Source organism: Sminthopsis crassicaudata, chromosome 6 (assembly GCF_048593235.1).
Source record: "Sminthopsis crassicaudata isolate SCR6 chromosome 6, ASM4859323v1, whole genome shotgun sequence".
Lineage (NCBI taxonomy): Eukaryota > Metazoa > Chordata > Mammalia > Dasyuromorphia > Dasyuridae > Sminthopsis > Sminthopsis crassicaudata.
In genome coordinates, this window is record NC_133622.1 from 246,704,213 (window position 1) to 246,731,626 (window position 27,414).

At 36.2% G+C, this 27,414-nt stretch overlaps 1 long non-coding RNA gene across 1 annotated transcript; it reads right to left on the reverse strand.

The window, feature by feature from the left end:
- Positions 1-339: 339 nt before the first annotated feature.
- LOC141546354 (uncharacterized) lies at positions 340-12,331 on the reverse strand. The gene is made up of 3 exons (XR_012483279.1): positions 12,246-12,331; positions 9,386-9,677; positions 340-409 (listed from the first exon to the last, which is right to left on the reverse strand). It is a non-coding gene; the product is annotated as an uncharacterized LOC141546354 (long non-coding RNA).
- Between the last annotated feature and the right edge of the window lie 15,083 nt (positions 12,332-27,414).

The following is a 27,414-nucleotide window of genomic DNA, read 5'->3' on the forward strand; positions in this document are numbered from 1 at the left end:
AAAAATCCCAAGAAGAAGTGGTAACCAATAACTTTCCATAAGGTATATAATCTATTAATACAAGAGAAATTTCTTGAAGGGAATCAGCATCTCCATAGATGAAAATTACATTTGATGATGATGCAATGACCCTAGAAAGGAGGCGAAAATCTTCTTTCATTATATGTTGAGGTACTCTTTCTTTAATAGCCACACAGAGCCCATTCCTGGCCATCTCTTCTTTCAGATCATTGAAGAATATTTCCCCTCTTCTGTTATCTGAAAGGAGCAGTCCCACCCAAGTCCAGTCAAAATGCAGCATCAATTGGATGAATGCCAAGTGAAGAGTAGATTCCTTGCTGCCCAGCTGATAGACATATGGATACTGAACTTTATCATTCAGGAGAGGATCGAATTGACCATAGGTAATCTAAATAAAATATGAAGAAGACAGAAATGATTTAATTGATTCAGAGTCAAAATTTGTCCTTCATATTTGTATGTCAAGCAAGTATATTACTTTCAGAAAGTAGATAATGAATAAATGCTTGCAAATTTTAATGTATACTTTTTGGTTACAAAATTACACTATTAAATAATGGAACAATTGAAAGGAAATGCTAAAACTGTATCTGACGAATCCTTTCTACAATGTCTCCATCAAGCACTTCCTAAGTCACTGCTTAAAACATTTCCAAGAGAAAAGTCCATTCTTCTTTTAGCCAATTTAATCAAAGGGTAACAAAATCAAATTCTTTGAAATATCAATTTGTTGCTCGGATTTCTTTCCTGTTGATTCAAGTGGAACATTTTAGTGTTTCTGGCAAGAACCTGTTTCTTAAATAAGTAGCATAGTTGCATGTTCTTTTTCATTCATATCAATCGTTTTCAGCTCTAATATCAATCTGTCCTTTACCCAGACTTTCTGTGGCATCCATTCCCCTCCTCTTGTGATTCCAAGCATAATTTTATTTCCTTGATAATAAGCATACCTGACATCATACTCTCAGGGAAAAAGTTCTCCATGTCAAACCCACTGAGAAATGGGAGCTGAAGAATTTCCCATGCTGAAATCTGCTGCCAAGATTTTATCATTAAAATATTTCCCCAAACATATCAGTAAGGACTCTCTGAGATAAGCAATGGTTCACTCCTCCATAGCTATGGAGCACCCAAATTTTGATCTCTAACAACAAAAAACAAGGTATCTGTATAAGACCTTCAGTCATCAGATTTGTCCAGGAGACAAGAAAATTTCATATGGAGAGTTTCTTTGTTACATCATTAAGCCCCAAATTTCTGAGGACATAAAGTAACTAGTACAGATATCTGATTTTAATCAGGTCCCCAGTAATCCAATCAACAAGAATATCCTGATCAAGATTCAAAACCTGATGGTCTTGTGAGAAGAAATTCCTAAGGCCAAGTGTTTCAGAGAGTATGTTCTAATTCCAAAATCTTTTATCCCATAAAATGGGGAAATGATGTAACATAACAACAGTTTATTCTTAGACTTGGACATGTGATTTAAAAATATATGAAATATGACCCACAATAATGACAGTTTTTCCTTCAGCATAGTAATTATGAAATGGTTCTCTCTATTAATTCCAGTTAGAAAGCAAATCTATTTTTCAATAATTAAGGCATGGTTCTACTTGCCATATGCTAAGTATCCTCTCATTGATTAAAGAAATTCAAATTAAATTATCTAAATAGTATTTTATACCTAATAAACTGACTGGCAGAAGAGAAGGGGCAAAGTACAAATGTTGGAGGGAATGAAGAAAATTGGGATACTAATAGACTATTGGGGTACTATGAATTGATTCAACTATTTTGAAAAGCAATTTAAATTGCACTAAAAGAGATATAAAATGAACTGAATAACTTGGTACAGCAGTACCACTATTAGCTCTATATCCCACGGTTATCAGGATAGAAGGAAATAATTATACATTTTATAAAATAATTTGTTAACTCTCTTTGGGATGGAAAAGAATTATCAATGGCAATCCACAGGAAAATCTTAAAGGAGTTGTAGTATATAATTGTGATGTAGTGTTATGGTGCTATAGCATGAAACACATGGAAAATCTCAGATTAAATTATTTAGAGTGAAATGAGCAAAACCAAGACAACATCAAGCACAAACTCTGAAACATAATTCAAATGCTATTCCTCAATGACTTAACTACTGTGAGTAATATAAACTTTGAAATCACTTATGAAGGGCTTATGAAGGAAAATTCTATCGACCTCCAGAGAAAAAACTGATCTATGGCATTAAGTCAAACATCATTTGAGCATTATTCTAGTAGGTTCAATGTTGCATCTGCTACTCTATTCAATAATAAGTAAGCTTGAGATCTCTTTCAAATCAAATGATAACATAAATAAAAATGATAAAATTAGAGGCAAAATTATCTTAGATTCAAAATGAAAAATGTATCATGGTAATGCTTCATACTTTCTTCTTCAAAACTGGAAAAAAGAATGAAGACGGCAAAGTAAGGTAAGAATTTGCCTGAAGTCTCACAAATTCTCCTAAAAAACAACTACAGAATAATGAATCAAGATTAATTCAGGAGTGGCAAAACCAACAAAACCATGGAGCCAAATAATAATCCATTTCAAGACAACTTAGAAAGACATCAAGAACACGTTTAACCCATATTGTTGGAATACTAGCTCTCTATGGGAGAGGGATGTGGGGAGGAATGTTGATATCTCACTTTACAAGTATTTTTTAAAATAAACAGTTATTATAAAACTTAAAAATAATCAAGAAATAGATCTGTAACATGGTAAAAGAGAAGCATACAAAACTTTCAATGGTTTCCAGGCGGCAGCAAGAAGGCCTCAAACTTTAGGATATATTAACAGTGAAGTCTTGAGTTCCAGTTCAAGAAACTTGAAACAATTCTTCTCTACCTCAAAAGCAAAACCCAATATTAACATAAATATGATAATATAAAATAGACTGCAAAATTAATACACATCTGTGAAAGCAAAACAAAAATTTGAAGCCTACTATAGAAATTTCTACTATAGAATATAAAATTAGAACAGAAACTCAGAAGAGGACAATAATGGCAAAATATCTAGATTTGAAACCTCAAAGAAAATATGGATTTGTTTCACATAGAAAAAAGTTTTCATTGTAGAAAGTCCAGCAGAAGATACAAAAAATTCCATAACTGTCTGCTAGAACTCTGTCTTCCCAGAAATCATTCAGAGTCAAGATCACTAAAAGCTCTCTAGGTGGGGTTGAAATTTCTTCCAGACAATCAGAGTCAACACTCATTCAAATCCCCTTGCCCTCTGGCAATGTCTTGAGTTTGTTTATCTTCTATCTTTTGTTCCTCACAATTCCTTCTCTGTTCATTTTTAGAACTTTTCCTTCTCCTAAAATCTGCTCCATAGCTTAACTCTAATAGAATCACATTGTATAGATAAAATACCTCTGGGGAAATTGAACAAACACCTTTTTTTTACTTAAAATTCTTTCATTTCAAGTCCCACTAGCTTCCAGTTATCTATACTTAGTTTTTCTTCCTTTAAGAACCAAGAGGACATGCAATTCAATGAGTCTAAGAGATTATCCATTTGTGGACTGGTAACAAGTAAACTTTTCTCATCAATTATCTTAATTATATCCTCTATAGCATTTCTAGATGAGGCAGGGGCTGGGGTTGGAGCAGGGTCCACTGAGGTCTAGGAAATGTTTGTACCTAACATCTGCCCCATCTCAGCTATTAGAGATTGCTGGTTTAGTCCTTAACAAGGTAAGTTCCTTGTTTCTATTAGAATACTCACCGAATATCCTGGCCACCGGAGGACTTCGGTGGAAGTAGGGTGCCAGCCCCACGTTTGGACGCCAAATGCTGGAACTCTATCTTCCCAGAAATCAGCCGGAGTCAGGATCACTAAACTTCTTTATTCTTGATCTTTACCGTCCCCTCCAAAGCCAGGTCATGAGTGCAAGAGAGCATGAGTTTCACCACCCAAGTTTCTCTTACTCCTCCCACACAAGTCACTTCCCCCTCTTTGTCCCACCAATCAAGTCAGCACAGAAAAGCTGGGGAGGGTAACCTTCAAACAAGTTAATAGGGAACTGTCCAATTAGCAAATAATCTCACGTGCTTCATTATCCAAGTGCATTGCTCAGTTCTAGCCCTTTACATCTGTCAATAGTAGAAAATACTTGGGAATCTATCTGTAAGGGAAACTCTCAGGAACTATACAAACACAACTACAAAACACTTTCCATGCCAATAACGTCAGACCTAATCAGTTGGAATATCAAGTGTAGGTCATGGGTAGATAAAGCAAATAAAAATATTACCACTACCTAAATTAATCTACTTATTTGATGTCATACCAATCAAACTCCCAAGAAATTATTTGAGATATTAGAAAAAGTAGTAATGAAGTGCATCTGGAAGAACAAAAGGTCAAGACTTTCAAAGAAATTAATGAAAACTGCTAATGAAGATGGCCTAGCTGCGCCAGATCTAAAACTACATTATAAAGCAGTGGTCATCCAAACCATTTGGTACTGGCTAGAAAATAGATCAGTGGAATAGGTTAGGATCACAGGACAGAATAGGGAATAACTGTACCAATCTAGTGTTTGAAAAACCCAAAGACCCCAGGTTTTGGGATAAGAACTGGAAAATTTGAAAATTGGTATGGAAGAAATTAGGGCTCAACCCACCCTAAAACCATATATCAAGATAAGTTTGAAATGGGTTCATGATTTAAATATAAAGAGTGATATTATAAACAAATTACAGGAACATAGCATGGTTTACCTCTCCGATTTATGGAGGAGGAAGGAATTTGTGTCCACAGAAGACATGGAATTCATAAATAAGCACCTCATAGATACTTTTGATTATATTAAGTTTAAAGGTTTCTATAAAAACAAGACTAATGCAGACAAGATCAGAAGGGAAGCAATAAACTGGGAAATCATTTTTAGATTTTAAGGTTCTGATAAAAGACTCATTTCTAAAATATTTAGGGAATTGACACAAATTTATAAGAATCCAAGCCATTCTCCAACTGATAAATGGTCAAATGATATGAACAGACAATTTTCAAATGAAGAAATTAAAACCATTTGTAATAATATGAGAAGGTGCTCTAAATCATTATTGATCAGACAAATGCAAATTAAGACAACTCTGAGATACCAGTACACATCTCTCAGATTGGCTAAGATGACAGAAAAAGACAAGGATGAATGTTGGAGGGGATGTGGAAAAACTGGGATACCAACACATTGTGGGTGGAATTGTGATTGGATCCAGCCATTCTGTTTGAAAAGTTATTAAACTGTTTATACCCTTTGACCCAACAGTGTCTCTATTGGGCCTATATCTCAAAGACATCTTAAAGGAAGGAAAGGGAGCCACATGTGAAAAAAATGTTCATGGCAATCCTTTTCATAGTAGCAAGAAACTGGAAACTGGGTGGATGCCCATCAGTTGGAGAATAACCAAATAAGTTATGATATATGAATGTTATGAAATATTCTTGTTCTATAAGAAATGATCAGGAAGATGATTTTAAAGACCTGGAGAGATTTACATGAACTGATGCTAAGTGAAATGAGCAGAACCAAGAGATCATTGTACATGACAACATCAATATTTATATAATGATCAATTCTGATAAATGTGACTCTTTCTAACAATGAGATGATTGAGGCCAGTTCCAATGATTTTATGATGATGACAGTCATCTACAACTACAGAGATGACTGGGGAACTGAGTGTGGATCACAATATAACATACTCACGCTTTTTGTTGTTTGCTTGAATTTTGTTTTCTTACTCATTTGCTTTTTTTTTAATTGTTCTTCCTTGTTCAGCAAGAGGAGTGTATAAATATGTTCATGTACATTGGATTTAACATATATCTTAACATGTTTAATGTATATTGATTTGCTTGCAATCTGGGGAGAGGGTGGGGAGGAGAAGAAAATCTGAAATAAGAGACTATGCAAGGGTCAATGTTGTCTAAGTATCCATACATATGTTTTGAAAATCAAAAGCTTTATTAAAAAAAGAATTTTTTTGTAGATCTCAAAAATTACTTTAAAATCAAATAAGAGAGAATGAAGAAAAGCAGAGAGAGGAAGAAATGAGTTTTAAAAAAAGAAAACCACGAATAAAGAGGAAACAACTTAGCAAACAGAATGCAAAAAAAACACCCTAAAATAAACAAAAATTCACCAAAGAAAACAGCTGTTAAAAACTAGAATGAGCAAAAATATAAAATGAGATAAAAATTCCCTGATGAAAATACTTTCTTATTAATTAGAATTGATTAAATGAATGTCAATGACTTCATGAGACATGAAGAAAAAATGAAATGAATACAAAAATTTAAAAATAAAAGAAAATTAAAATCATGGCATTGTAAAAATAACTGACATCTAACAGTTCCAAGAGTGGTCATTTTAAAATTATTGGATTATCTGAAATCCATAATACAAAAAAAATGAGCCTGGACATATTGTTTCAAGAAATTATCAAGAGAACTACTCTGAATCATAAAAAACAGAAGGCAAAATACAAGTAAAAAGAATCCAAAAATCACTATCTAAAAAGTATCCCAGAGGAAAAAAAAAAAAAAAAGCAAAGCATTGTATAGTAAGAGTCTAAAACCCTTAGGTCAAGAAAAAGACTACTTTAATGTGTGAAAATTCCAGGAGGCATAATTTCTTGGTAATCAATAATCAGTTTTATTAACTGTGTCTAGCTAATAATTAACAAATGGTTAACATTCATCGGGACATTTAATAAAATGATGGTGACATGGCTTTCTCTTGTAAACCAAAGATAATTCATGCAAGTCACTTAACACATCTATGCTTGAAAGAGTGGATGTTTTCATCAGGTGAAAATCAACTCATTAACTAAGAATTAATGAGAAAATAAATATTATTCTGAGAGGTGGACTTATTCTAATAAGAAACTGAAGACATTAAATTGATCAAGATGCTCATGGGCAAAGAGAAAAAAAAGAAAAGTTATAGAACTCCTGCCTTGGGCAAGTTGTAGAAAAAGATTCTCCCCAAACAATGATCAATGAAAAACGATGGAGTTAGAATTCCATCTATATGAGATTAATTCAGTGGGGTGAATATTTGGGGAAGAGACAGAAATATTCTTGGAAGATTGGACTTTGAATGAAGAGTTAAAAAGAAAAAAAAAACACACCTGGATCTTGTATCCTCCTCCCCCATATTAATTGATAATTAATATAGGAGAGAAATAATAATTTTTCTCATAAAAAAGAGAAGGAAACAATTTGAATATTACAGAGTTGCAGTTGTGATAACATTGATTTAAGAAGGTTTGGTCTCAATAGATCAGAGGCTTGGAATAGGATATTGTGAAAAGCAAAGCAGTTATGATTGCAAACTAGATGCATTCACCCAGTGAAAGTGAGTATAATACTTCAGGTGGAAAATGGAACTTTAATGAAATTAAAGCAACCTTCAAGTATTCTTGAAAAAAAAAAAGAGAACAGAGCTAAACTCAGAACTGAAAATTTGATTTTCAAATAAAATATATAAAAAAGCAGAAAAGGAAAACAGGAAAGAAAAACCACAACTAGGTTATACTTAATACCATCCCAAGTGTAAACATGAAGTATGGTCATATGAACATGAACATATGAATATGCTTGTACTCTCAAGAACTTTATCTCAATTAAGGAAGCTAAAAGTATACATAGAGAGAAGGATCAGATACTTAGTTGATGATGATGAGCTAATATCCAAAAATATGACGCTAATTGGTGGAAAAGAGGATCATATTGCCAGTAGAGGAAAGGGAGATATAGAACAGAATAAATGATCTTATAGCAAGAGGTACAAAAGACCTATTGCAGTAGAGAGAAAATAAGGAGCAGAGACAGGGAATATTTTAAGATTAATCCCTTTGTAGATGATTCAATAAATCAATTCAAACAGTAAATATCATACATATTCAGTTGGGCACAAAAATCTATCTTACTCTATGAGTAAGTAGAATAAGAAGTGAATCAGAATAAAAGAGGGAGAATATATTAAAAAAAAAAAATGGTGGCCAGAAACAAAACAGACTTTTGATAAGGACACAAGGAAAAGTACAAACAGTGAAAAATATTGTGGATGGAAATATACAGTAATCAAAAATATGAATATTAATACAATGAACCCATAAAATAGAAATGCATAATAGAAGCCATTAAACAGCAGAATGCTGGTTCCAAAAGACTTGAGATGAAAAATGGCATCTGCATTTTGATAGAGAACTACTAAGATTGAATGTGGATCATTTTATTAGTTTGTTTCACCTTTTTGTTTCTTGGTTTATTCTTTTCATTCCCATGTTTATTTGGTGTTTTTTTTCCCTTTTTGGTCTGATTACATATCACAGAAAAATTTTTAAACAAGTCACCATTAATTTAAAGCATGAATTCCTTAAGGAAAAAAATTGCCAAACAAGATAGTTTCACAAGTGAATTCTACCAAATATTTGAAAATGAGTTAATTCCAATACTTTATAAACTCTTTGGGAAAAACCAAAGAAGCATCAATGAGCATTCTATAAGATATTCTGTGCAATGTATAATTTCTGAAATCCTAATAAATGTAATCATTAATTTTGCTAAGGTTTGGATTAGTTGGTACACAAACAAGAAAATGGCATCTTGAATTTGCCCTAAACAAACTTCTCTATCTCTTACAATGTACTGTGGCCTCCCAATTTGGATCACATTATGCTCATCATAATGTTCTGGAAGTATCAATTAGAAAACAAATAGTTAGCAATTGATAAACATTTATGTTTTGGAAATAACTTGAAATGAATATATAAACTGTTGATGTTTTGAAGGGATACATCGTGTACTTGGCAAATCAGGCACAAATTCAGGAAAGAGGCAAATTTTCATCCTAAATTGGAAATTCTCTCTAAACATAGAAGTGGATGCTCGTTATTATCACAGTCTGATGAAGACAAGTACTAGAGCTATTAGGGAAAATGCAAAAATCAATTTCAAAATGTAAAGGAAAAGATTCTTTTTCCTGGGGATTTTATGAAAGTCTTCAGAATTCTATAGAAATATAAAGAGATGAAATATAGTAAACTTTAGGTTGTTACTTGGTTCAAAACCATGAGGTGTAAATCAGTAGAACATCACCTCACCTAGAGGACAGACTGATGGAAAGGACTATTTCCCCCTTTTTTGTATCACCTGTTGCCAGAACATGATGGAAGACTCCTTAATAATTGTTTATTAACTCATGGATGTTACATCAGAACACATTATAAAGAATCTGCTGCTTTAAATACAAAGAACACATTGGATAAAGGTGAGTGATAGTATTTGTCTCCCTTACCTGTGGAACTTTATACAGTTGGAGAATGGTGGCCATAGCCATGGACAGCATAGTAGTCATCCCTCCAATGACAGCCACAGTATTGGACTGCAAATCACAGCTATAGTTGGGGATAACTGGACCTCTCCCTGACAGCCATATTAAGGAGCTCTCCACAGCTAGCTTCTCCAGATGGAAGTTATTGAGTAACTGGTATCCCAAAGTTAAGTTGGGTAGCAAATAAGGGTTCTTATTGATCTCATCCACAGCATACTGGAGAGCAAGGAAATGGTGATATTGTTTCATCATTAACCTGAAGTGAGAGAGAAAATGTGGGGGAAAAAAGACAAAACTCTATATGAAATAGCAAGTTTTCTCTGTTGAAAGAATGCCAGACATTTCAGGAACTGGTATATTAAATCTTGCTCTCAAAATTTGGTGCTGGGAAGACCATTTCACCACCACAAGTTCTAGTGTCCCCAATTATAAATTGAGATTATGTAAATTCCTTTCAAGAACACACACACACACACACACACACACACACACACACACACACACACACACAAATGATGTTATACTTCAGGCATTAGAACATTTCTAATTTTGAAACAAAACTGAGCATACCATGCAGACAGATTTTCTATCTCATACAAACAGAAAAGTGGCTTTCTAATAGGCAACTTGCAAAGACAAGATCTTTTTAATGATTCCCTCGACCACGTTCATAAAAAAGGAGCTTCTATAAATAAAATACATTCTAAATGCATTGTCATGATTTTTAAGATTATGCATTGGGAAGAAATTGGAACACAGGTATTTCAAAAGATTGTCATCGCAAGGTAATGAGAAATACTAAAAGATTCAGGGGGCAGTTCTGTTTTTACTCATTGCAATAGCTACCTGAGCTAAAGCAGGAAGATGCACAAAATTTAGAATTCCTTGGTCATGTAGTCCATACTTCTGCTTTATTCGATTAAGGAAATACCGTTTCTCTCTTAGAAGCTGAATAGTTGAGAATCAGGTTATCAATAAACCAACACTTACTACATCTACTTTGATCTAGATACTGTGCTAAGCAATAAGAATACAAAAAAACAGCAAAAGAAAGTTCTGTCTTCAAAATGATTACATTTCAAAGGGAAAGACTGCTTGTAATCACAGATGGAAAGATAGACAGATACACAGAGACAAACAGAAAGAGATACAGAGACACAGTGACAGAGGGCGTCAGAAAAAGAGATAGACAACCAGGGAGTGATATATTTAAGGCACATTGGCAAGCTGAAAAAGATAGATTTTGGGGACAGCTGGTACATGTGGGGTGGGGAATAAGGAAGAATTTACGTGTACTCAGATGCTGTGAACTAAAGGGCATCAGAGGATATTGTTGCCCTCTGCAGCAATAGGGTAAGTAGGAAGCAAGTAAGGTAAAAGATAATGATTTCTCAACTGCAGATGTCCTGTGGGAATTTAGTCCAAGATATCTGAGAGACCATTGATGATATGACTTGTGAAGTGAGCAGAAAGTTTGGATCAGGATAGGTAAATGTGAAAAATAGTAACATAAAGATGCTAAGTCAATCATGGGAGCTGAGAAGATAACCAAGGGAAGTAGTAATGGGTTAGATACAGATCCTGAGGGACACCTATAGTCACACAGTATGATCTCCGGAGGATCCAGAAAGGAGGCAGAGATGAAACAAGAAAAGGAGGAGCAGAAAAAGAGAAAAACAGTCCCTGAAACTTAGAGAGAAAAGAATACCAAGGAGGAGAGACTGAACAACACTGTCAGCAGAGAAGGCAATTAGAATAAGGAGGAGAAGGTACAAAAATGGTCTCCAATTCACAATGAAAAGATAGAAATTGAAGTTCCCAAGGAACAGAAGTTGAAATGTTAAAGAAGTGATATTGATAAGCTTCCATGCATTTTGGAGTCCCTTACTACAGGTCAGGCATTTGCAAGTCATGGGGATAGAAAGACAAATGAGGGAAAAAAAATCTCAAACAGGATACATTTTGGTCAGAACAGAAAATGTGCCATACATAAAGCAGTACATTAGGGACAAAGTTGATAAAATATGACTTGGAGAAAATCATTAAAGGGAGTAGAAAAGTTTTCATACCAAGTGAGTTGAATTTGAAATGAAAATAGAATTCTGTGATAAGGAATTGAGGAGAGATTGCATTCCTAGAATGGGGGACAGCATTGTCAAAAGTATGAAAATGAGAGATGCGTGTGGAACATAAGAGATTGGTAAGGAGCTCTTTGGGGCCTTATTTAAAAGATCACAAAAATGATGAGAGATACCACATGTAGATATTTACATGGTGACCAAGGTATAAAGAGCTTAAAAGCTTTTGAAGTTAACAGATGATCAAGAGAGGAATCAGAGAGTGATTCACAGATTAGGAAGTGTCAAACCAATGATGCACATTAGGAAAAATCCTTGTGCAAATATAAGGAGACTTGTAAAAATCTAAAGAGATAGGTGGCAGAAGAGCCAGTAAGGCCATTTCAGTGCTCCCCAGGAGAAATGACCACTTCTTGTAAAAAGTGATTGAGCTGGGGGGTTGGGGGAGGAAGGAAAATATGTATAAGAAGTTTAGGTTGGTAGAAATTATGAGTGTGCAAATGAGTGGATACTTACATACATACATACATACATATATATATATATATATATATATTCATCAATAGACATAAGTATGTATGTATGTATGTATGTATACATGTGTATGTTTCTATATGAAGCCTATACATGCATCTATATGTATGAATCTACATATATGTAGTGCGTGTTCATATTCACACTGCCTTTCAGGAAATTCACTATTCAAAGCTAGGGATCAAATAAAAGAAAAAAAAATAACTACTCACTTTGGTTCTGCAAAATTCCAGAAGGGAGACTCTTTGAAGAAATGTATTCTCGTATAATCCTGTACCTTCACAAACAGGGAGAAGAATCCGGCAATGATTAAGTCTCCTTCTTTTCTATATGTGGGATTGTAAATTCTTTCTATGTGGCAAGGAGTCTTCATCATCTGGTAATCAAAAAGGAAAATCTGCAAAATCAGAAATAAAAATAATCTAGAGTATGAGAGTCCCAGTTTCCCCAAGACCATATTCCAAATCTCTAAAGAGCCAGGGAGTAAGGGAGTATAAGATGACTGGAGAACATAGATCTTGTATCTATGATTTTTCTTTCCTAATAGACCTTCAAGCTTTGGACAGTCTTTCCCATTAGAGAGAGCAGAATGTGAAACACAAAGTGGGCCTCTGTTTAGGGCAAAGGCAAAAGCTTGAATGAGCAGAGCCTATTTATCTGATTTTTTTGCCTCCTGGATATTATTCTCCTTGTTCCCTGTGGATGGGTAAGGAAAAGTGGTCCATCTTCATCTCTTGGGTGCAAATCAAACAAATATGTTGATCAGAGTCTGAGAGTGAGGGTCTCTGGGGACCATTTAGCCCAGAAACTCTGCATCTGAATCTTTCATCTTAAAAACTTCAATAACTCAACCAAAAAAATAAAGTTTGAAAAGCTCTGTTCCTGCCTTCAGTTCCTGGAGCCTTCACAGCTTCCATTTTGAGATGCCTCCATCTCTCTCATCTTTCTCAAGCTAGATTTTAGGGGTTTTTCCGAAGAGTACTTCCATTCTCACCAAGATCAATCTCTGCAATGGCCCCAAATTACCAAATGTTGCATCAGTCAGAGAACAGTGTGACCTGACTAAGGCAGAAAGCCAGAAGGATAGTTACAAGGTCTAGGCCCTCATTCCCAAACTGAGATGAATTTTATAGTTTTCTAGCCTTGATATCAATGACCACAATGCTTTGACCATTTCAAGTACACACTAAACCAGTGATGAGTGAATAAATAAAAATAGACAAAAATCAATAATCTTTTTAGGTTGATCATTTATATCTTGCCTGTTACCTCAATCCTGAAAATTATAGGTGCAGTAGAGCAATTACCTCCCACAGGCAGTTAAGGATTGTAGAAGGTAAAAATGTGTCACATGTGAATTGAATGAAAAGTCAGAGAACCAAATTTCTCAATTATTTATGATAACTTGCTAATTAAGTTAGCAGGCGTTCATTAATTTGATGGCCCATGATCCGTCTTAGTAACCAAAGACAAAAGCATGGACCTCAATGAAAGTCTAAGTCTCTTTGGGAAAGGGGGTACCTTTGACAGGTGAAAATCATCCCTGATTTGTTAATAACTAATGCAGGGGTAGAGTTTTTCAAATGAGAATATGGGATAAAAGCCTCCAGTTCCCACTCCTTCTGAGAATGTCACCTTCTTTCAGCAACTTGAACAAAGGAATCCATTTCTGCCCACAGCATGTTGGTTGGTTTTCTCCTTCATAAGCTGAGGTGCCCTAAACTCCAATGGGAGGGATCCAAGGGCATGAGCCTAGTGCTTTTGGACTGGAATTCCCCTAGATTACATTAGATTTGCACTCAACAGAAATCAGGTCTTCTTTCAAGGTGGGAAGGATTTGGGGCTTAATTATCTGTGGAAAGAGTTGGTCCATGAATAAAGAAATAAAAGATAAAGGAAAACATAGGTCTCAAAACAAACATTGGTTATTAATGCAATAAAAATAGTCACTTTTCTTATACCACAAAAGTCCTCCTCAAATTAGGGTCACCTCTTCACTATGCCAACATCAAGGTACAATAATTTATCTGTAATAAACATTCGTCATGTCCTGATACTCTACCAAACATTATGTTGGCATTAAAGACAATTTGACAACTCATTAATAAACCAATGGTCTCTTCACTGTGGGTTTTCCCTCCATAGATTGTGATCACCACATTCATATACCTATCCTGAGTGACTCATGTCTCTGACGTCCCATCAATGTTTTCACTGGAAACACCCCTCATCCCAAAGCTTTTTTCCTAATTTCTCTCAATATTACAAAAGAATCAATGAAGCAAACTCTCACTTTATCAGTTATCACTAGTGCTATCATGTGATTGTGCCACCTCATGTTGTACCCACGCATGTAAGGAATGGTGATCTGTTCAGTGATTTTTCTTTAGGAGGTCGTTATAATAACACATTCACATCTGGAAACATCTATTAAAAAGATTTTTAATCAAGAAGTTGGACTTTACTTTGTAATATAATAACAACTTGATGCTGTGACTCTGGCTGAATTATGTAGTTAGCACAAATTTCATTCAAAACTCTAAATTACCTACTGGAAAATTACAAAATTATATACTACTTTATGCCCAGTGTCTTACACAGTACTTTGTATATAACATATGATTAATAAATGCTGACTGACTGTTCCAAGAAGCATGATTCTAAGTATGATCCTATGCAGAAAATATTGTCCTCAGCCTATTTTTATGACCTTTTGGGGTATTTTTTTATGAAATATAATACTATAGTATAATGTAAAGGCCATTCTGAGCTGATCTACAGAGGGCTGAAACTCCAAAAGGTATGCTGTAATCAGACAACAGAGCACTTAAGGCTAATTACCTATTGGATGTGGGACAATGACTCCATTAGCACATGTTTTGATAAATGGTCCTTCTCACCATTGGTGCTTGCTGAATGTTTGGTATTAAGATAATCATAGGCAAGGATTGGAGGGCAGAGGGAGAAGGGCCAGAGGAACTTGGCCACAGGAAGAGGAAGAGAGAAGTTGGTGACTCTGGACTCCAGAATCCAGAATTCTGCTTGTCTGCCTCCTTCTCTTCTCCCCCTAAAGACCAAGGACATTAATTTATCCTGACTCTGGCTGACCCCAAGGCCCTCTAGGAAGCTAGCCTGTACTCTACACTGATCATCTGTTTTGAAAAAGTCAAGGAAATGAGTTTGCTTCAGATCTAAATTTAACACACTGATAAATAATAATATTTTTTAAGTGTCATGTGTAACGTGAGGAAGAATATTTATAATGTGTGGGAATGCCTTTGAGTAAATGATACATTTAAAAGAGGGGGAAAGTACCAAGAAAAATTGAGGTTTATTGTCCCACAACATTCCTTTGCATGAAGATTTAGACAATGCAACAAATCTTATTCTATTCTAAAAGTCAGCAATAAATCATAGTCAGGCACTTTTCCAGTCCAGGTGGGCAGAAAGAGGCAGGAAAAGTGGATTCATAGTCAAAATAAACAGAAAGGTCTATGGTACTAGAATAGGTCTGTACCAGTCTACTGAGCATACTACTGAGAACATTCAGTAGAGTAAATGATAAAAGACCAAGGTTGTATACTAGAACAAAGAGAGATTCCCAGGCCCACAAGAAATAATAAGCTTTGGCAATTAAGATGGAATATATATCAGTGCTCTTGGATAGGCCGAGCGAATATAATAAAGGTGACAATACTCCCCAAACTAATCTATTTATTTAGTGCTATACCAATCAGACTCCCAAGAAACTATTTTAATGACCTAGAAAAAATAACAACAAAATTCATATGGAAGAATAAAAGGTCGAGAATTGCAAGGGAACTAATGAAAAAAAAGTCAGAGGAAGGTGGTCTAAGTGTACCTTATTTAAAGCTATATTATAAAGCAACAGTCACCAAAACCATTTGGTATTGGCTAAGAAATAGACTAGCTGATCAGTGGCATAGGTTAGGTTCACAGGGCAAGATATTGAATAAAAATAGCAATCTAATCTTTGACAAACCCAAAGATCCCAAATTTTGGGATAAGAATTCATTATTTGACAAAAACTGCTGGGAAAACTGGAAATTAGTATGGCAGAAACTAGGCATGGACCCACATTTAACACCACATACTAAGATTAGATCAAAATGGTCCAAGATTTAGGCATAAAGAACGAAATCATAAATAAATTGGAGGAACATGGGATGGTTTACCTCTCAGACTTGTGGAGGGGGAAGGAGTTTGTGTCCCAGGGAGAACTAGAGACCATTATTGATCACAAAATAGAACATTTTGATTACACCAAATTAAAAAGTTTCTGCACAAACAAAACTAATGCAAACAAGATTAGAAGGGAAGTAACAAATTGGGAAAACATTTTTATAGTTAAAGGTTCTGATAAAGGCCTCATCTCCAAAATATACAGAGAATTGACTTTAATTTATAAGAAATCAAGCCATTCTCCAATTGATAAATGGTCAAAGGATATGAACAGACAATTTTCAGATGATGAAATATGAAATTAAAACTATTTCCACTCATATGAAAGAGTGTTCCAAATCACTATTGATCAGAGAAATGCAAATTAAGACAACTCTGAGGTATCATTACACACCTGTCAGATTGGCTAAGATGACAGGAACAAATAACGATGAATGTTGGAGGGGCTGTGGGAAAATTGGGACACTGATGCATTGTTGGTGGAGTTGTGAAAGAATCCAACCATTCTGGAGAGCAATCTGGAATTATGCCCAAAAAGTTATCAAAATGTACATACCCTTTGACCCAGCCATACTACTACTGGGCTTATACCCCAAGGAACTACTAAAGAAGGGAAAGGGACCTGTTCATAGTGGCTAGAAGCTGGAAGATGAATGGATGTCCATCAATTGGAGAATGGTTGGGTAAACTATGGTATATGAATGTTATGGAATATTATTGTTCTATAAGAAATGACCAACAGGAGAAATACAGAGAGGCTTGGAGAGACTTACATCAACTGATGCTGAGTGAAACGAGCAGAACCAGAAGATCATTATACACTTCAACAATGATACTGTACGAGGATGTATGCTGATGGAAGTGGATATCTTCAACATAGAGAAGAGCTAATCCAATTCCAATTGAGTAATGATGGACAGAATCAGCTACATCCAGAAAAGGAACACTGGGAAATGAGTATAAATTGTTATTTTTACCTTCTGAATCCAATTCTTCCTGTGCAACAAAAAATTCAGTTCTACACACATATATTGTATCTAGAATATACTGTAATATATTTAACATATATAAGACTGCTTGCCATCTGGGGGAGGGGGTTGGGGGAGGAAGGGAAAAAATCTGAATAGAAGTAAGTGCAAGGGATAATGTAAAAAATTACCCATGCATATGTACTGTCAAAAAAAAGTTATAATAATAAAATAAAATTAAAATTAAAAAAAAATTTAAAAAAATATGGAATATATACTAACTGACAACTCTGGTGCTTATTACACTTTTCCACCACAAGATTTTCTATCTGAATAGATTATTTGACAGATATTTCTTCTAGAAGAAGCAGTGGTCTTAGGCTCAAGGTTTAATACTGACTAGGGAACAAAGACAAGACTGGCAAAACCCCAGTAATTCAATGGTCTCCCCATAGTGGCTTTCTTCAATATACTGTGATCACAAGCATCAAATTCCTATCCCAGAGGACTCTTGTCTTTGTCTTCCCAGCAAGTGGGAAGCACCTCCTTCTGCACCTTTTGTTAGATTCTTACTAAGTGCTAATGAGATAATGAGATATTAGGTTCTTACTAAGTGCTAAGTCAGTACTCAACAATTCTCTAGTTACGGCCTTTCCTGGTAGTTTGACTTGTGAATTCCTAAGGAAGAGCTTGTATGCTTGGGAGGAGCAAGCTCATTGGTTGAAGTGGTTCTTCCCAGAAGCCCTTGCATTATCCCATGCCAATTCTCTGGGAGGATAAAAGAGGACAGCACTCCAGAAAGAAGAGAAATAGGAGTTAACATACAATTCACTTTTGAGCACTTAGCTGGTGAAGGTCAGTATGGAGAGAATTCAGAACAGATTAATTATACCATGACAATATATGAGCAAATTGCTAAGGCTGCAATAAAAGCTTGGGGTGTCCTCCCTGGACAGAAAGATCGTGGAGAGGCTTTCACTAAAATACAGCAAGGTCCCAATGAACCTTTTGCAGATTTTGTGGGACGTTTGCAAACTGCTGTCAAAAGAACTAATGGAGAAAATGCAGCTACAGAAATAATGACCAGACATCTGCCTAAGGAAAATGCCAATGAGATTTGCAAAAGAATTATGTGGGGATTAGACAAAGATTCTCCTTTAGAGGAGATCATAAGATGCTGAGCTACAGTGGGAACAAATGCTTTTTACACCCGGACAATGATGAATGTGGAAAGGCAGGGTCCCTCCTGGCAAGGGCCTTCTAGAGAAACTCGGAGATGTTTTCAATGTGGAAAAATTGGGCATCTAAGAGCTCAGTGTAGATATGGAGATACAGTGAGAAGACAGGGTGAGAGAAGACCTAAAACTCCATGTCCAAAATGTCACAAGGGCCTCCACTGGGCCTCCAAATGTAGATTGACCCAGGGAAATAAGATGCAGGGCCCAGCTTCAGCCCCCCAAGTGGGGCATGATGGCAGCCAAGGTTACATCCAGAGAATTTTAAGACATGATCAATCAGCCAAAAGGCAATCAGATGGAAGAAAGGGATTGAAATTAGGAAAAAGAGAGTTGTGTGCAGTAGAGACTACTGAGATACTCCCTGGAGAAGTGAAATCTGTTCCTGTTGAGCCTATGGATCCTTTGCCTCCAGGCACAGTAGGCTTGACCATTTCACCTTCTGAGAGTGCCTACAAAACAGTGTGCATCCATACACTGATGTGGGAAACTGGAGAACATGTAGCTAATATCCCAGTCACTAACACAGGCAGACAACATGTGATTTATCAACCAGGAGAAGTAGTAGCATCAGGCTTATTGTTATGTACCCCTAATAAGCAACCTAATGATAGTCACCTAGATTTTGACTCCAGTGAACAAAATCCAGGAATATATCAGACAACAGCTGTGACAGCAGACCGACCTATGCTTACTATTTATATAAATGTTAAACCATTTGAAGGATTGGTAGACACGGGTGCAGATAGTACAGTTATTAGAGGTACCAATTGGCCCAGTCACTGGCCAAAGATTAAAGCAGACACCTACATGTCTGGGGTGGGAGGATCAATAGCAGCAGAAGTTTGTGCTAGGCCTTTGAGATAGATATTTGAAGGAGAAACAGGAGTTTTTACTCCCTTTTGTGGTTGAAAAAATCCCCATCAATCTGTGGGGAAGAGACATTTTACAGCAGATAGGATTACAAATAAGCACTTCGGCTTTTTAGCCAGGGATGCTGTTGAAGGCCTACCTGCACTTTCACCGGTTCCTATTCAGTGGAAGACTGATTCACCAGTGTGGGTAGAACAGTGGCCCTTAAGAAGTGATAAAATTCAGGCCTTATTAGACATAGTGCAAGAACAACTTTACCAAGGACACTTGCGGCCTTCTCTAAGTCCTTGGAATTCCCCAGTATTTGTGGTGAAAAAGAAATCTGGGAAATGGAGGATGTTAACTGATCTAAGAAGTGTAAGTGAACAGATGGAAACTATGGGAACTCTTCAGCCTGGACTTCCATCTCCTACTCAGTGGCCAAGAGAATGGCCTCTATGGGTTATAGACATTAAGGATTGTTTCTATTCTATCCCTCTAGATAAGGAGGATATGAAAAGATTTGCTTTTTCAGTGCCTAGTGTTAATTTGGCTGAGCCTTATAAAAGATAGGAATGGACAGTTTTGCCACAGGGAATGAAAAACAGCCCTACTATGTGCCAAAGGTATGTTGCTGCTGCTCTTGCTCCAGTAAGAAAAGCCTTTCCAAAAGTAATATTGTTACATTATATGGATGATATTTTGGGATGTGCACCTGAGGAACAAATGTTAGAAGCATGTCTACAAAAGACCATGGAAACATTAAAGTACTACAAACTGCATATAGCTACAGAAAAAATTCAAAGACATGCTCCTTTTCAATATTTAGGATATGAAGTATATCCTAAGACACTCACAGTACAAAAGCTTTCTTTAAGAACCGGGAAGTTGAACACCTGAAATGACTTTCAAAAATTAATAGGAGATATCCAATGGATGCGTCCAGTGTTAGGCTTAACTACCAATCAACTACAACCTCTATATAACATTTTAAGGGGAGACAGTGCTTTAAATTCACCACGCCAGCTTACAAAAGAAGCACAAGAGGCTTTGAGAGAAGTTGAATTGGCTTTATCCAATATGGTTGAAAGAGTCACTCAAAAACTCTTGGAAATATCAGTTTTTGCTACAAAAGAGGCACCCACAGCAGTCCTTCATCAAAAAGACAGTGTGATTGAGTGGGTGAACCTCCCAGCACAACCAGAACAAAGCCTTACTCCTTACCCAGTGCTTGTGGCTAGGATTTTATTAAAGGCTATTAAGAGAGTAACACAATTATCTGGAATAAGTCCTGAAAAAATATACACATTCTATACTAATGCACAAATTAATGTATGCTGTGAGACCATCCCAGAATGGCAAATTTTATTGGCCACTGCTCCAAATTTTGCACATGGATCTCCATTAAAGATAACCCGGCTACTACATAATTGGCGATGGATTTTTGAAGAAAAGGTTTCTAAGGTTCCTCTTAAAGGACCAACAATCTTTACAGATGCCTCCAAAGAAAATATTTGTGCTGTATACTCTCATAATTTAACCATAAAGAGAGTAGTCAGGACTCCTTTTCAATCCACTCAACAGAATGAATTATTTGCTATCATGCTAGCTCTTACTTATTACCCAAGAGACATAAATATAATTACTGATTCAGCCTATTCAGTAGGTGTAGTACAAAGAATTGCCACAGCCCAAATAAAATTTGCGGCCTCTAATATTTATCAGCTCTTTAAGGAACTTCAAGAGCAAGTGAGAAAACATCCAGGCAAGATTTATATCTTGCATGTCCACTCACATAGTGGACTTCCAGGTCCTATTTTTGATGGAAATTCAAAGGCAGATATCCTTCTAACCATGTTAGCCAGTAGTCTTTTATTTCAGGAAGCACAAAAATCTCATTCTAAATATCATCAGGCTCCTCGAGCTTTACCTTTACAATTTGGAATCACAAGAGAGGAAGCTAGGAGCATAGTAAAAAGTTGTACAGCTTGTCTTCCTTTCCACGCTCCTACACTCTCTCCAGGGAAGAATCCTTGTGGTTTGAGATCCAATGAAATCTGGCAAATGGATGTGACCCATTACAAAACTTTTGGTCGTCTATCTTTTATCCATGTTGTGGTAGACACCTTTTCAGGATTCACATTTGCAGTGCCAGCAGCAAAAAAGACAGCCCAAGTGGTCACTGAATTCCTTATACAAGCATTTGCAATTATGGGTGTGCCACAAGCAATAAAAACAGACAATGGACCTGCATATACGTTACACTTTTGTGTACAGTATAAGATCTTACATACCATGGGCATACCCTTTAATCCTCAAGGGCAGGCAACAGTAGAGAGAAGAAACAGAGATATTAAGACACAACTCCAAAAACAAAAGAAAGGGGAAGCCACAGGTAGCCCTACGGAACTTCTAAATTTAGTTCTCTATACCATTAATTTTCTAATTTTTGACAAAGATGCCCTGGCTCCAGGAGACAGGTTTTATAACCCACCAGAAGGGCAGTGTCCAGTGCGAGCAGCTCCACTGTCCTTAGATAATCGCCAGGTGATGTGGAGAGATCCAGAAAGTGGTGAATGGAAGGGACCAGATAGGTTAACTGCATGGGGGAGAGTGTTTGCTTGTATTTCTTCAGCAGGAGAAGGAATCAGATGGGTGCCAATGAGTTGTATTCGCCCTGTCCATCAGAGAGAGACAGAAAAAGAGAAAGACCTCAAAATAAAGGAGAAAATCTAAGAAACATCTGACACTGAAAGAGCATGGCTAATAAGAAGACTGTTAAAGAACTTTAAAAAACCAGCAGGAATCATTGGACTTCATAACACAAGATGAGACTAATGGACAATGGACTTATGGACATTTATAAATTTTCAATTTATGATTATTTGATCATGTTATTTGTTATATACTTCTAGCATGTATTGTTACTATGTTACTATGTGCTTATATAATCTATGTAATTATGTGTAATACCTCCCATATTGATGAACTTATGTTTCAAGGTCATGACCACCCTATGTTCTAAATCAAAAGAAAGGGGGAGATGTTAGGTTCTTACTAAGTGCTAATGAGGTAATGAGATATTAGGTTCTTACTAAGTGCTAAGTCAGTACTCAACAATTCTCTAGTTCCGGACTTTCCTGGTAGTTTGACTTGTGAATTCCTAAGGAAGAGCTTGTATGCTTGGGAGGACCAAGCTCATTGGTTGAAGTGGTTCTTCCCAGAAGCCCTTGCATTATCCCACACCCATTTTCTGGGAGGATAAAAGAGGACAGCACTCCAGAAAGAAGAGAAGTCTCTGCACTACATCTGGCTTGAAGCAGCTCTCTGCAGGAAGGGGAGTTGGCTCTCTACAGAAAGAAGAATCTGTCTGAGAGATTTGAGTTGACACAGTAGATCTCCCCCCCAGAGAGCAATCGGCAGCGTCTGGAGACAACAGCACGCTATAACCTTTTCTGAAATATCTCCCAATTTCGCAAAGTCGAACATTTGGTGTCTTTTCCTATCTTCTTGCTGATGTCAGCCCTGGAGAGAGATGGGATAGATGAGACACAAGAGTGTAGAATAGTACAGAATTTTGGTGGGGAATCCCTGGCCCCAACTCACCCAAGTCAGGGAAGCACAAAGTTCTTAAGGCCAAAGAACTTTTCCTTGTGGCTCCTGGAGGATGAACCAAAGATATAGAAAATGAGTCATTATTTATCTCATAGAGCACTTAACTTGGTAGGCGTAATACTTAATGCCCAGTTTGGCAGGAGATTTCAGTATGAGGAGGTCTCTATCTCTCATCTCTTACTGAATCTGAGATAGACTACTTCCTCTCTTAGACCAAGTCCTAAACCACATTTCTTGGTGTCAGGAAAATAGTATTCTTCCTGAAGTAATGAGAAGAGTGGAATTCATGTTGGAAAAGATGGGCAAATGAATTGATATTTGAACTGAATTACATATGAGATGAGTTGGAAAAGACATGTAATTATGTTCAAATATTGAACAAATAGAATCATGCAGGGGAGAGTAAGCATATTTTACTGGAATGAGAGTAATATGTCAATATTCTACTGGCACTGACTTACTTAAATAGTTAAAATAAAAGATTCTAATCCATAGCACTGTGTTAAAAAAGAAATGGTTCTTTTTTGATGAAAGAGTTCTCTCTCATTGGACAATTTCAAGAAAAAAAAAATAAGTAATTGTTCATGGAAACATTGGACAAAAGATTCTTGGTCAGCTACAGCTTCAGAATTTTTGCTCATTTGTTTCATTCCATAATAGCCTAATTTTATGACCTGAAACTGTAAATTGCAATTAGCAAGTAATTATTCATTACTTGTTCTGTGAAAGTCACTGAGAATTATTCGATATACAAATGTGTACTAGGACACAAAGTCCTAATCTAAAGGAACTCAAATTACCTTTCAGCCTTTTTTTTTCATTTAAATCAGGTATGTCCTGTAGATCTTTCCTGAATGATAAGGTCCAGTATCCATATGTCTATCACATAGCTAGCAGGGGATCCACTCTTCACCTGACATCCATCCAATTGATTCTACTTTTTGACTGGAATTGAATTGGAGTGTTTCTTTAAGATGAAAAAAGAAGGAAAATTTTCTTCAGTGATCTGAAAGATGAGAAGCTTAAGAATATTCAACATGTGACTTTCAAGGAATAATTATAATAAAACATGGGATACTTTTGAGACAGTAACAGCAAGACAATGTGATGATCAACTATGAAAGACTTGATTCTCCTCAGTAGTTCAGTAATCCAAACCATTCCCAAAAGACTTTGAACAGAAAATGTCATCTGCATCTAGAAAAAAGAACTATGGAGGTTAAATGTAAATCACATTTGCTGTGTTCAATCATTATTTCTGTGCTTTTTCTCGCCTGGTATTTTTCTGCTTTGTTCTGATTTTTCTCTCCCAATATGATTCATAAAGAAATGTGCATTAAAAATTTAATTTAATTTAAAAATCCAGATCTTTTTTGGAAGGTAACATTTCTCCTCTACTCTTGGTCTTAGTACGGTATACTTACAACATCAACCAGTTAGTTATCTGTTCTATGGATGATGTAGGAATAACATGACTTAAATACTGCATCTATTCTTTAGTTGTCCCCTTTTTTTCATTTTTTGATTGAATTCTGGAAGAAAACAATGAAATTACCTCACATAATAGGCTTTTATTTCTACCCTGCCAGAACAATTTAATGAACATGTTCTCCATCTTTCACCTCCTTCTGATTGTAATGTCTGGGTTACTTTTCTGGAGGGCCTCTGAAGAGCCTTGGTCTCAGTAGGATAAGCACAAGATGGACAAGAATAGAGAACAAAGGCTTTATTGTCTCTTACACATTCTATATCTGTCATAGTCTGAAGCGGTCTCAGTCTGACCCTATCTCTCCTGAACTCTGCCAGTCTGCAAGTCTCAACCAGTCTCCCTCCCATTCTGACTTTGTCCCCAGTGTAAATACCCTACTATAATTACACCATTACAGTATACCGAATATGTGTGAAATAGAACACCATTATCAATTCCACTGACTTAACACCTTATTTCAAATATACTTCTCCAGAATTGCAGTTCTCTATAAGTCTACATCAGAAAAGAGTTACATCAACTCCTTTCCAATTTAGCTCCTTTACATTGGTCTAGCTCAAGACTTTGCAAAGTTCAAAGTCCCTTGTGGAATTGGGAAGGATGATCGTTGGTTACAGGAGTAATATTTCCGAGGGCAGTTTTTTTTTTCAAGGATAAATAAAATATATGAAAAGTTAAAAATTCAAATGCAGGAAAGATAAGAAGACATTAGAGAAAAGGTATCTGAAACTGATCTCAATAACCCAACACTAAACATTCTCACACATACTGGCTTTCTCCTGTTCCAACAATATAGCCACAAGCATGCCAAAAGGCTACACTCCTTTTGTTGTCTCTAGATTTGGCAAGTGTAGAGCTCAGTTCTTTGCAATTTATTTGGCAAGGGCTGTGGGGGAGGTGAGGGTATCTCCTTACTTCCAGGAGTTGTGGAGACCATGCCATGCCACATGAATAATCTCCATGTTTCTCTCAATCTAAATTGTCATAGTGCAGGTCAGATAATTCACAAGGTCTCCAATTCTGGGACAAATGGAAGAGCCTTTCTTTCATCTTTCAGCCCATATAATTTCCCAACCCTGTTTCAGTGAGTAGGACCAATGAATGAAGGTTATCTTGAGGATCAAGGACAAGAAAAGATACATCTATCACTTTCGGCACATGATTTGATTTCATATCTAGAAAACTCTATAGAGAGTCAAACGAAAATAAAATGGAAATAACAAGAGTCCTTTCCCCAATGTCTCCATCAAGCAATTCCTAAATCTCTGCTTGAAACATTTTGAGGAAAAACTCAGTTGCCCCTAAAAGTCCATTCCTCTTTTAGACAACTTGACCAAAGGGGAGAACAAAATTTTCTTCTTTTGTAACTAAATCAAACTCTTTGAAATGTTGATTTGTTGCTCATATTTCTTTCCTGTTGATTCAGATGGAACATTTTCGTTTCTCTGGCAAGAATCTGTTACTTAAAAAGTAGCATAGTTGCATGGCCTCTCTCATTCATATCACTTCTTTTTTAGCTCAAATATTAGTCATTCTTGTGCCCAGACTTTCTATAGCCTATATTACCATCCTCTTGTGATGCATAATTTTGTTTTCTTGATAATAAGTAAGCCTGAGATTGTGCCTAGGAGAAGAAGTTTTCTATTATTTCCAGTTTTCTTGCTGCTTCCACCCCACCCCACCCCGCCTTTGAACTATATCCATGACTGATGCAAAGGCACTTTCATGTATTCCAATTACTCTTCCTTACATTACACATGGCCTCAGACATTTTCTAGTTGTATGACCCTAGACAAATCATTTACCCACAATTGCCTCTCAAAAACTAAACAATAAAAACAAACAAAGCCACACACAGAGAGAGAAAAAAAACAAACCACCAACAAAATGACAATCAAAAAATCGCCACAACCCAGGATCCTCTTGTAAATGTAACTAGTTGAGTGGATCTTGTCTTATGAAACTTATTAAAAGTTTACTCAATGACTTTGTCCATGATACTATTGCTGTTGTGGTGGTTATTGTTATTGTTATACAGTTGTGTCTCATTCTGTGAATCAGAACACAGTTCACCAACTCCTCTCCTCCATTATCTCTCAAGGATTGCCCAAGTTCTTTATCTCCATGATTCTGTCCATCCTTCTTATTCTCTCCTATCTAATTTTCTTTTTGCCTGCAATATCAACACCTTTTCCAATAAGTTCCATCATTCCATTGTGTATACTGATTTTCAAAGATTCTGTTTCAATGTTTGATCTTCTGGTGAATAACCTCAATTGATTTCTGGAACAATTGAAATATATGCCATTTACAGTCCAAGGGACTAGCAAAAGTCTTTTCCTGACCCATAATCCCACAGTATGAATTCTGGAGGGCTCAAGAATTCTTTACATTCAACTCTCAAAAGCTGAGTTTTACCATTTCCACTGAATTTGCATCTCCCTTTCCCTATACCATTGATTTACATTTTTATTTTTAACAAATGTCAAATGATTTCAATGGCTACAGTTGATAATATGGTTTGAGGTTAGGTTTGTTTTTTTTTAAAGAGATCACAGTATTTCATCAATTAATTTTCCTTTGAAGTATCGAAGCCTAAAGGTACATTCAAAAATCTCAGAAAAACAAAAGATGATTGTTGGAACTCTGTCTTCCCAGAAATCAGCTGGAGTCAGGATCACTAAAGGTCTTTATTCTTGATCTTTTACAGTCAAGGTCAGGGGATTAGGTCTACCTACCTCACACACACCTTCCTCCCTCAAATGCCAGGAGAGACTGAGTCCACTTCTGAGTCTTACTTCCTCTTCCTCCTCCTACTCCTCCCACAAACATCACTCCCCCCTCTTTGTCTCACCAATCAAGTCAGCACAGAACAGCTGGGGAGGGTCAACCTTCAAACAAGTTAATAGGGAACTGTCCAATTGGCAATTAGTCTCACGTGCTTCATTATCCAAGTGCATTGCTCAGTTCTAGCCATTTACAGATGATAGGTTGCAATAATGGATAATTCAATGAATAA